Source organism: Melitaea cinxia, chromosome 5 (genome assembly GCF_905220565.1).
Source record: "Melitaea cinxia chromosome 5, ilMelCinx1.1, whole genome shotgun sequence".
Taxonomy (NCBI): Eukaryota; Metazoa; Arthropoda; class Insecta; order Lepidoptera; family Nymphalidae; genus Melitaea; species Melitaea cinxia.
In genome coordinates, this window is record NC_059398.1 from 7545368 (window position 1) to 7558689 (window position 13322).

The 13322-nt window shown below is 31.4% G+C and overlaps 1 protein-coding gene across 1 annotated transcript in view; it reads right to left on the minus strand.

Annotated features, from left to right (window-relative positions):
* The window catches only part of LOC123653492 (Ca(2+)/calmodulin-responsive adenylate cyclase-like), a 58804-nt gene extending 45978 nt beyond the window's left edge, over positions 1–12826 (minus strand). Inside the window, exon 1 of the mRNA XM_045589484.1 lies at positions 12672–12826. The gene's annotated coding sequence lies outside the window, so the exon portion shown is untranslated. The remainder of the gene's footprint in view (positions 1–12671) is intronic.
* Positions 12827–13322: the final 496 nt, after the last annotated feature.

Sequence of the window (13322 nt, forward strand, 5' to 3'; positions counted from 1 at the left end):
AAAAACGCTTGCAAACTTTTGAACACTAAAAAATTAGAAATAAAGTTTATGACCCGCGGTTGGCTAAACTGCATCTAAATATTTTACAAATTATTCTTGAAAGGTTCTTTATAAAATTAAATATATAACAGGTAGACAAGGTAGACAGGTAGACAAAGGTTACCAAACGACGAAGGTTACCCCCTGAAAAATAAATTAAGGCATTACTATTATTTTACATTATTTGCTTTGTCTTACAAATTTTTTCTTTTTAGCTACAAATTTATAAGAATACGGTATTCATAATTATTTACATTCATCTCTCGAATTCGTATGATAAAAAATTGGATTTGTATGATAGCGAGATAGAAAATAATACAAAAGAATAGTCAATGTTTAGTATTGTTTTGTCATAATTGTTTTTTTCATATAATTCATTAGTTTTTCTATAGATGTCTTTCAATTGACATTGACAAGAAATACAACGTAGGTAGTTTAAAAAATAATCATTTAAATGCGCATTATTAGTGATAGCTCAAAATGTACTCGTCAGATCTGTATCAAATTTAAATAGGACCACACGACAAGCACCAGCTTTCGAGTAAACAAAGAATTATCAAAATAGGATATACCTGTAGTTATGAGATAATACATAAAATAAAAAATACATTCGAATTGAGAACCTATTCCTTTTTTGAATTCGGTTAAAAACACTATTGCTGGGACTCACATTTCAAACATTTAAATAAACGAATATTTTGTTTCATAAGGCGCATTGCAGTTGTAGATCTTAAAAAAGGACTGTAGCAAATGCTATTATATATTGTGTTCTCTATAGGAGGGTAATACATTGTAATAAGTTTCTGACACTAATACATACTGCTTCCGAAGCCAAAGCGCGACGCTGGTTTAAATTTAAAACGTTATTTTATGTAACTAAAGCAGCACATGGACAACAATATACGTGACTAACTAGGGCCTACGTCGTTTAACGAAAAATTTAATTTAATCAACGATATGTTAGCTCTATTTGTTAATTAAAGTGTAATTGTGAATATTGTTCTTGATGTGCTTTGATTCGTCCAGTAACATCCTACTGCTGGGCAAGCTATCTCCTTAAGCAAGCAAGCAGCAAGTTCTCACCGTGTGGAAAAAGGTTGGAACTTATCCTCGTCGCTATTCTATTGCAGGTTTGCGGACAATTTACCACTAGTAACGATGGCTATCAAGATATCGAATATAAACTTTATTAAATAAGACCGACACGTGAAGTGACTTGGCTTATTATTGTCTGAAGCCTCCTAATTTCAACAAAATTCGATAAGCCGTTCGTTTATCGTATTAAAAATATAAAAATAATTCATAAATATATCAATAATTCGTCGAAGTTTTATGATTTTTTAATTTATAAGGCTTTCTGGTTTAATCACAGAATCCTAAAAAACGATATTTGTTACGTACTTACTTAATCTTATTTTATCCAGTTGTATCAATAAACTTGCTTTATTAGTCACTTTACTGTGTGTCATTCAGTTTTTAATATTAATTATAACATTCTCTTATGCTTTATGATCTTTATTACGACGAATAACGAGAATTAAAAAAATGAAAGCTCATTATTTTGTACGCGACTTTGCTCTCGTTTCGCATGGCTTTCGTAATTTATCCTTTTTAGGGATCCGTTGCTAAGTCAGTTGTTATCTATCCATCCGCATAATGAGTACGTATATTTTATTTTGTTTATATGTACTTATAAGAATGAATATTGAAATCTCATTTTTTACAAATAAATAAATGTGTTCCTTGTGTCGATTATGAAAATTTATTTATTTCGCGTTTTACCTCACGAGTATAGAAGATAAGAAAAATTTATTTAAGTAAACAAAAATCAAATTACATTCGTTGTAACAGGGATTTATCCTAACTGTGTACAGTTTAGACAACAATAAACATATTTCTTGGTTATATATTTATTACAATCATCGTAAAGTTATTATACAATGCGGTGTCGTTTTCAATCCGATCGGATCCGGATCAGATTGGTCAAACCATAATAACCTAACTTTTCTTTTTCATTCCAAAATAAGCAGACCGTTAATAAGGCATTAATAATTGTGTTTGCTCGCAAACGAAAAAAAACTGACTTCAATTACATCGACGAGTAATACAACGTAGATCGACGAAAAATAGTCAAGTAACTACGCGTTATCAAAGATTACTCAAAAAGTAGTTATCAGATCTCAATAAAATTTATATGTGACCATATGATAAACATCGATCAGCTTTCGACTAAATTAAAAATTATTAAAATCGGTACACCCAGTAAAAAGTTATTGCGGATTTTCAAGAGTTTCCCTCGATTTCTCTGGGATCCCATCATCAGATCCTGGTTTCCTTATCATGGTACTAAACTAAAGATATCTTCTTTCCAACAAAAAAAGAATTATCAAAATCGGTACACCCAGTAAAAAGTTATTGCGGATTTTCAAGAATTTCCCTCGATTTCTCTGGGATCCCATCATCAGATCCTGGTTTCCTTATCATAGTACTAAACTTGGAATATCTCCTTTCCAACAAAAAAAGAATTATCAAAATCGGTACATCCAGTAGAAAGTTATGCGGTATAATACAACGTAGGTCGACGAAAAAAGCATCAAGTAAAAACGCATTATTAGATATAGCTCGAAAAGTACTTGTTAGATCTCAAATAAATTTAAATGGGACCAATTGGCACACACCACCTTTCGATTAAAAAAAAATTTGTCGAAATCGGTCCACACGGTCAAAACTTCTGATGTAACATAAATAAAAAAAAAAAAAAATATATATATATATATATATATATATATATATATATATATACAGTCGAATTGAGAACCTCCTCCTTTTTTGGAAGTCGGTTAAAAAATCAGTGGGTACATGTTAAATGAAATTGTTTTTGTATACTAATTGAAGATAGTTTTAAAGAGAATAATGAGAATCTTAGTTTCAAAACAAATTTGAGTATTTTAAAAGCTAAAAATATTTGAATTACATCCTTTTAGAGCTACAAATGTAACTAACTGTGAGAAAAATGTTTCAAATTCTACGTTCGTCGAATTAGACCGAGTTCCTCTATTCAAAAAATGATTCGTTTTACTTACAAACAGTCCAATTACGATACAAAGACGGACCAAAGAGCTGGATTTGTAATTTTAATTCTACCAGTAATGTTAATTTTTATTGTGATTGTAAATCTTTATCTCTACCTTTTCTTTCACGAAATTCTCGCGATCTATCGAGTTTTTATTTGGTTAAATATTTGTAAGATTTTTTTTTTTGTTCTAGTCGCATGTCTTTTTTCTTTGGCATAGTAAATGTGTGAAGCTTCGGATACGGATATGTATACGAAGTGTAATAAGTTCTTAAATTTACTTTAAATTTGTTAAAATGTGTTAATAATTAACGTTTTATTGTATTAGTTATTGTTACAGTCTGAGCACTTTATGTAAAACAGCGATGAATCCCACAATAATTTAGTTACAAAATTTACTGACTTTATGCAAGGTTTGTGTTATTTGACCGGGAAAACATAAAAACATAACACAACATATATTATTAACGTTACCTCTGCAATACATCCCTGCGAAATTACCCGAAACTTTTGTCTGTTTATGTTAAGGTTACGGATAGATTATTTTCAGATATCCTCTAGTTTCGGTTACGGTTGCGGTGTTACTAACTACAACGTGAAATTCTTTAACTCTCGTACAATAACTCAGCAACACGACACTTCGGTGTTTTTTCAACTGTAAATAGAGTTGAATACCTTCACCATAACGCATCTATAGCTAATTTAAATGGCTGAAAAATCAATCGAGTCTTTTATCTCAGCGTTATTCGTAAGCGTGGTTCGTAAGAACCACGCTCTATCTTTCAATATATGGGGCTATTTTCTTAAAAAATGCTATCGCCAGATTCGATGACCTGATCCTGCATTTGGCACCGGATTCGGTTATTGCAAAATGATGCCGGATCCGCCTGATTACCTGATCCGATTTACCAGATTGCAATCTCAAATCTCGTTTTTTAATAAAAGATCGATAAACACAAAACACGATAACTATGGAGATTATTACACGAAAACCACATAATCTTTTCTTCAGTAATTTTATTTTATTACAAAAAGAAGAAGACAAAAGTTGTGTCGCTTTTTGTTTATATATTTTAATACTTTGTGGTTTTAGCAACCAAACTTAACATGAACAGGCTCGCCCAAAAGTATTATGTTTAGGGAAACCATACAAAACCAAATGAAGCAAAAATTGTATTGTTCCTTCGTCGTTTCAAGGTAACCAAGTTATGGAGGTCAACTTGAGATTGTAAACGATATTCAAGATGGTATTTGTTTTTGCGATAAACCTTTAATAAGTGCTATTCAAGCAAAGATGCATTTAGCTCAACGATGTTTACACTACTTATTACATTTTATTTTGCGCTCATAATAATTTTTTACGAAAATCTTAATATATATAAATCTCGTGTCACAATGTTTGTCCTCAATGGACTCCTAAACCACTTAACCGAATATAATAAAATTCGCACACCATGTGCAGTTCGATCCAACTTAAAAGATAGGCTATATTTTATTTTGATATATTATGTTATTATTATATTTCAGAAAAAAATAAGGTGATACGAAGTTCGCCAGGTCAGCTAGTAAATTATAATATTTTAAAAGTAAATTCTGCTGTTTAATAAAAATATTTTAAAATTAATTTGCATTAATTTTCTCATTCCCGTTTTGAAGTGCAATTTTTAAAAACGCTTATTTATATATATTTTTTATAATCTATATATTAATACGTGAAGCAAAAACTATGTAACCCTTTTTACGAAATTGGGGGGACGGAGGAGTATGTAATTTCGTACACTTATAGTTTATATAGAGATAGAGTGCAGAATGCTAATATTTCTTTAATTATGTATAAAAATATACTAAATCAATAAAAAGCATTACACACTCTACCACGTATTTGACACACACACGGATATTAAACTCTTTTGTTGACTGTCAAGTCTAATTGGAAAATTTTAAACAAGGTTATTTATTATCAGAATTTTAGGTTTTCTTAAATTTAAATTTTTAATTACGGTCGAATTTCGACCTCTGGGCGACCACTAGTTTATATTAATACGCTCAAAAATAAACAATGACAATTGTTACTCCAGCACATGTTTTACACATCCTATATTTCAATTTACAAAATATATCTTCTTTATTAGGTTTTCTATACTTGCTAAATTTCTTGCTTGAGTATTTTACGACCAGCGATGACGAATCAGTCAGTCAAATAAGGCAGGACACGTCTTTTTAGTATAGATATAGCTATTGATTTTAATACTACTAACAATGCGTGTGCATTGAATTATGCATACTTGTCGATTTAATTAAATTTACTGTATTATTAAAAATTTAAATAGTTACAAAAGAAAACACAAAGTTAACGTTGATAATTTATTCCAAAATGGCAAACTTCGTATCGCCTTATTTTTTTCTTAAATATAATAATTGCATATATCAAAATAAAATATAGCCTATCTTTCAAGTTGGATCGAACTGCACATGGTGTGCGAATTTTATTATAATCGGTTAAGTGGTTTAGGAGTCCATTGAGGACAAACATTGTGACACGAGATTTATATATATTAAGATATATATATATAAAATCATTAAAACTTGATAAGGTTTGAGTTTAGACTTATTAAAATCTAATAATACTTTTTTAATCGACTTCAAATATATATGTATATAAGTTATAATGTATCCCCGATATAAATATATTTATGTTTTTTGTTTTTGTTTTTTATGTAGTCTTTTTGCATTTAACCTATATTTGCACACAAAAATAAATTTTAAAAATAATCCAATTTAAGAGAAACTAACATAACATTTTTGTAAACAACAATTTACCCAATTAAATTATTCTTACTCTGATAATAAAAAAAAATATATATATATATATATATATATATATATATATATATATTAGAGTCCGACCGAAACTGGTTTTCCGGCCGAAACCGAATATTCGGCCGTGGCTTCAGTTTCGGCCGAAACCGAAACCGAAATTCACGTAGTCAAGTATAAAATTCCTTAAACTACTGAAATTTGATGTATTTCACCCATTATTCTGAATTCATTAGGACATGAAATGGAAACACAGTATATTAAGTTTGTTGTAGTCATTTATTTAATATAATATAAAAAAATATTTTTATTATTTTTTAAAATTAAGTTCTCATAGCAAAATGTTTATCAGTTATCAATAATCAAATCACTAATTTTTACTGTTTTATTAAATACTAAGTATTGGTATTTTGAAATCTTACTACTTAATACTTTAGTTTGTAGAATCATCAATCTCTTTTAGGTACTTCTTATATAAAAATATTAAAATAATAATTACTAAAATTACTATTACACTCTTAGTTCCAGTCTCAACAAAGATAATCAAATCACACATTTAGAATTAAAAAAGATACCTAGATCACAATTAGTAGGACAGTCATACTTACATTTAGAATTAATTAACTCACTACTAAACTACAGTAAACATCTTAATTGAAAACAGTTATAAAATCAAATAAAAAAAAAACTTCTAAATATCTTATATTTAGGGTAACTTTTTTGGTTTTTCTTAATAATACGAAAAATTTATTAATATTCATAATTGAAAAGTCTTATATTGTACGCCAAGAAAAGCAGTTTGTCTACGTTTTCGCCACGTAAATTATTGCGACGATCCGAGTAGGTATATTTGGCCAGCAGCACTGAAAAGCTGCTCACTCGGGACACTGGTAGGTGGAGCTGAAAGGTATTTTAAAACTGCACTTCTCAATATAGGATATGGACTGCTGTTCCAATAACTGTATATGTCAGCATTGCGTTGTAATAATGGCTCCGACAGGTAAGACTGAATCTTTTCTTTCAGAAAGTGTTTTATGTCTTCAGATTCTGTGGTCTCTGTTTGACTAGACGTATTATCGTGCACATCCCAAAGACTCTCTTTTTCTTGCTGTATGTGGTGAGCTTGCGAGACGCATGTAGTTGAAGCCGAAGAAACATTGGCGTTATCAGTGCTGCGGGATGATTGCATGCTGTCTTCAGAGTCAGCCAAGAAAGACACCCAAACCAGACACGACAACTTCCGAAATCAGTTTCGGTTTCGGCAAAAGTTTCGGCCAATTTTGGCCGAAACCGAAACTGTCGCCGAAACTTGATTTTTGGCCGAAACTCGGCCGAAACCGAAACCGAAACCGAACTTTCGGTCGGACATTAATATATATATATAACGGGGATAACTTCATCGTTTATAAACCGATTTTGATAATTCTTTTTTTGTTGGAAAGTGTGTACCATGGTAAGGAAACCAGGATCTGATGATCGAATCCCAGAGAAATCGAGGGAAACCATCGAAAATCGTAGTGACGACTAGTACGTTTATTAAATTTTTTTTCGTCTACGTTGTATTACTTGTCGATGTAATACAACGTAAGTAATAATATAATTATTTTTATAAATATAGAATATTTGGTCCTTTGAGTCAGAAGTATCGGTTTTTATCGTGTGCAATCAAAACCTTATAGGTTCTCGCTTAATTCAAAACGATAAGTATAATAAAGAAAACATACAGTATGCTACAATAATCTTAATAATGTTGCAATTGTTGTTCACTTGCTTCAACCTGTTTGCCGCAGATAAAAGGCCAGTGTTCGTCTAATACTTTTAACTACTAGTCATGACAGGAAGGTCTATAGCCTATAACTTACTTAAATAAATAAACTTTTAACACATCATCTTAAACTAACTTTAAAACACAAATCGACATCCAAAATAAAGAAGCTAACTCTACGATTAACGTGTTTCAAACTCTCTTTATATTATATAAACAGTAATTAATATTAATTCCTTAAGTTATGAAGACTTAAGCTGTTTCAGAATGATCTCAAATGGCAGACAAGACGGGAAATAGTTATTAACGTTAAGGATAATATTATGCATACCTAAATATCATTGGCCTAACAGCTTTTGATGTTTATATAAATTATTTACAGTTCGACTTGATCGTAACCGGTTTTAATTAATAATGGTAGAATATATACTGATGAACATTTTACACTTCAAAACGCACACAAATTAAATATTTCCATGTACAAATATTCGTTTACCTTACAATAACTAAACTAAGTTTGACGCAACTGTACTATGTGTTTAAATACTAGGTACAAGTACGACTAAAAAACGAGTGTGCTTTAGACCACACGACTGAAGTTAAAATTCTTTAGATCTTACAGTAATATACGAAACGCAACTTTCTCTCTTTCTATTTGCACTAACTTATCTCTCTCAACTTGCGTTCGCCTCGCCCGATCACACTTTTCACAACGCTTCATCAAGCATTCACCAGCTTACTCCCCAAGTCAAGCGTTCGTAAAGAAGTTTTACTTCAAAAATAAAAACGTAATTGGCTTTGTTATAAGTTCCTGTCACAGTTTTGAAATAAAGTCACGGTTTTAAATTCGGTTTAAGCAGTAAAAATGATATTTCATATATTTATCTCGTCTCATCTCATCTGTAAAATCGTCAGGAGCGATGTGGCAGATTAAGCTCGATATCCTTCTTATCAAAATTTGATCAATTATAACCAGCAATGAAACATGTTTGGATCGCTACATTTACCAATTAAACATTTGTACTATTTGCATTGTTCTATATATACTAGCTGACTAATAGTAACTTCCTCAACCCCCCCCCCCCCCCCCCCGTTATAACTTAGGGGGATGAAAAATAGATGTTGGCCGATTCTCATACCTACCCGATGTGCCCACAAAATTTTATTAAAATCGGTCGAGCCGTTTCGGAGGAGTTCAATGTTTAACACCATGACACGAGAATTTTATATATTAGATATATATGACATCTCCAAAGTAATACTCATGTCTCTCTGATATTAAAACTATCAGATATCTGCGATTTCCAAAGACCTATGTCAACTTAATTTGGTAAGTATAGTATACAACAATAGTATTATATGCAACGGTAGTATTTATACAACTATATTTTTTGTACCTTTTACTGATAAGTCTACGACCCCGCTCTTTAGGAAAATTCTGTATTCATAAAACTCAACGTTAATTTGAGAATAAAATTGCCTATAGCCTTCCTCAGTAAATGGACTATCCAACACAAATAGATTTTTTAATTCGAGCTTAAAAGCAGTAGGCAGTTGTAATTCTCGTGTAAATCTCGATTTCGCGGAAATTCCAGGATTATATACTTACTAATACGATGCCAGTGCCAATTATTGCTCCACAACCTCCTCTTTCTTCCAGTGTAAGTCCTTTAAAAATCGTTTCAGCAGTTCTGAGGATTAGCCCGGACAAACAGAAAGACAGACAGGCTGTCAAAAATTTCAAAATCGTTGTGTTGAAAAAGTACAGTTTTTTGAAATCGCAAAACACAATCACGAAAAGACACTTCAGTTTTTTTATATATATAGACGGGCATACTTGATCATTATTTTGATGCGATGTTATTTAATAATTGTGTTTGCAGACAAACGAAAAAAAACCGACTTCAATTAAATCGACAAGTAATACAACGTAGATCGACGAAAAAATAGTCAAGTAACTAGGCGTTATCAAAGATTACTCAAAAAGTAGTTATCAGATCTCGATAAAATTTAAATGTGATCATATGATGAACATCAGCTTTTCATTAAATTAAAAATTATCAAAATCGGTACACCCAGTAAAAAGTTATTGCGGATTTTCGAGAGTTTCCCTCGATTTCTCTGGGATCCCATCATGAGATCCTGGTTTCCTTATCACGGTACTAAACTAGGGATATCCCCTTTCTAACAAAAAAAGAATTATCCAAATCGGTATATCCAGTAGAAAGTTATGCGGTATAATACAACGTAGGTCGACGAAAAAAGCGTCAAGTAAACGTAGATATAACTCTAAAAGTAGTTGTTAGATCTCAAATAAATTTAAATGGGACCAATTGACACACACCACCTTTCGATTAAAAAAAATTGTCGAAATCGTCCACCCGGACAAAAGTTCTGATGTAACATACATAAAAAAAATACAGTCGATTTGAGAACCTCCTCCTTTTTTGGAAGTCGGTTAAAAACCTATGAATTAATTGCATTATTTTAGTACAAATTTAGTTACCATAAAAAAGGTTATAATGAACAAACCTTAAAAGATTGACATAATTATGGTGTGTCGTGGATTTTTTTAGAACAATTCTTTCATACATGATTTTTGCGCAACTTTAACTATTTATACGCAGCACACGCAGCGGAAGCTCTCAAAAGGAAAAAAATCCCCCCGATTTTGAAACATTCCTCATTTGTGCTCCGCTCCTATTAGTCTTAGCATGGTGATATATTGTCTATCTTCCTCGATAAATGGGCTATGTAACACTGAAAGAATTTTTCAAATTGGACCAACAGTTCCTGAAATTAGCGTGTTTAAGCAAATGAACAAACTCTTCAGCTTTATAATATTATTAGTATAAAAAAGCTAGTCTTCTTTTACGAGTCAGTTTGCTATCTAGATTACCCTTGTGCCAAAGTACTTCGCTCTCCCAATAGCAACACCTATTAAGAATAACATTATGCTGCAAATAAAGTATTGTAGAACTCCAATCTTCTCCTTGAAGTTAATAAATGCTCATTGTGGGTCGTTACACAAAAATACGTAAAACCGTGAAGTTTATAGAGAAGAAGTAACACACACTACGGCACAGAAACATTGTTTTGTTCCGCAGCAAGTTAGATAAGACGACGCGATCAAAATCACTGACATCATCTTTGGCCAATGACTTCACCGCTCGTGCGTTACGCTTCTCGCTCTACGATTGTTCAATATAGTTAAAAGTTGATAAATCGATTACTAATAATCGTACAATTTATACCTATTTGTAATGTATAATGCATACTGTAAATAAATGAATGGCGTTAGAGAAAAACCTATTCTTATAGATATATATTGAGTAAAAGACGTAGCGATAGCATTTGTATACAATAGATAGAAATATATTAATATAACATTTTCTAATAAAGTATAAAAGTCATGTGGTATAACATATTAATGTATCTCACGTACCTAAAAACGAATTTATCAATCGTACAAATATTTCTTTAAATTTTTATGTTTTTTAGTAATTTACACCTAAAATATTGGAACATAAAGTCTGATTTTATTATGTTACGAAACTCGTAACTAAAAATCACTATGAACCTTCTTTGAGAATGACTAATGAGCTTTCTTTATTATCGTATCTACCACACCTTACATACAAATGCACTAAAACATAATACCTATTTGTTGTGATAACAATAGTGGCGTTCGTTATGCCTGTAATTTCATTGCTCATACCGGAATACAGCAAACTATTTTCCTATACGTTTGCCTGATAAAATACTACCTATGTTCCGAACCTTTACTAACAATCTGCAACTGTGCAAGTTATACGCTAGCGCCGTGGCGAATGACTGATTATTCTTTGGTATTACTGCTAAACCAATTTGCACTTCAATATTATATTACTAAAGCTGTTCGTTTACGGCCGGTTTCAATAATCAATCTATCTCTGGTTTTGCCTTCTAGATTTTTGATACAATTTATATGACGCTTACCTCTAAATCAGCCATACTCAACCATTTTTTTATAGGGGCCACAAACTATTCCACGCACAATTCTATCTCTAGTAAGGAAATTCAGAGATAGATAGAAATTTGAAATTGGTCGTTTGAAATAAGTTATCGAACCTAGCAGGATCCGAAAAGCGTCGTCTGCCGTCTGGCCTAATAATAAAATTAAACTTGCCAAATAAACGTGATCTGATCAACTATCAATACTAAAACCATACACTATATATATAATAAACTCTCAGCTATTTATTATTATGTAATAATTTATTCCTTAATTATAATGTAATTATTAAGTCGCTATTTCGCTAAAAATGTAGGTACTTTGAATTTAAGGCTAAGTAAGAAAGAAATCCATGAATCCACATGTGCAATTTAGCATACCTTACAGTTTAATTTTGTTGTTTTAATTTTGTAATGTGAGTGATTATGTAATTTTACACAAAATAATCAAGTCTGTTTCCCGTAACACATTTTGCAGTCTGATCAAAAATTATTTGTTGAAATATCTTTAGGACAACTATATATACTATTTTAGAAACATATTAGACATAATTATAATTATACACTTTTAATATTAATATTTTAGATAAAAATAATGATGTAACTATAAAAATTGTCTCAATATATAAATCGGTAGTACTATAATTATAATAGTATTTAAACAACAACGGTTAATGCCAAACTTGTTACATTTTGCTTTGTTTAAAATTATTTTGTAGGATTTAACACAACAATTGTAAAAACACTAATTTTATTTTATTTATATAGCAAATACAATCCCTTTCAATAGATGAAAAATCAAATGAATCATTAGTTAAATAATTGGAGCTGTTTCGTAGCCGGATTTTTTTAGAACTACATATATTTGTTTAGGGAAAAACCGCTTGAACAATTGCTACAGCCTTTAATTAAAAAGATTGAGCACGTGGTTCAATCGCTTATATAAACACAAAAACTTAAAATAATCAAATTATAGCGCCTTACCTCTATAAGAATTCTTCGAGGGCGACGTCCCTCCAACACGCCGGACGCAGCAGGCGCCGCGCTCCGAACATAAACACAGCACAAGCGTAAATCGAAATCAGTATAAAGAACTCGAAGAAATAAGATATGTAATAATAGCACTACACTTTCACTTAAATCGTACACTGAAATCCAATGAGGACGTTTGTTTTTATTCAAAATTTATTATAAATATAAAAGCGCATGTCACATGAATTCAAATATTTCTCTCAGAGTTTCATAGCAGCATCTTAGAAGGCCGCCGCTCGATGACTGGCGGGCGCGCGCCGTTTGCGTCGGTCGGGTTACCTCGGGCACCAGTGTAGTGGCGGAATACACGCGGTCCGGGGAGAGTTGCGACGCGAAGAGGGCGGGCACATACATTGCAGGCGCCTATTTTTATTAGTAGCATAATACTGGACATTGTATGTGAATGAACAACTGCGAGTATCTACATAATATGCAGCACTTATCGTAGTTTCGAAAAAACCTACCCTAGATTAAAGCTATTCGCTGGAATATAACCTAACGGAACGCTTATATTGTAATAAGCTTGTAATTGATAAGGTACTCGATCGTATTTTATTAAAACGATAGATAAAAATTATGATAAGATAGCAAAACAGTGCTATA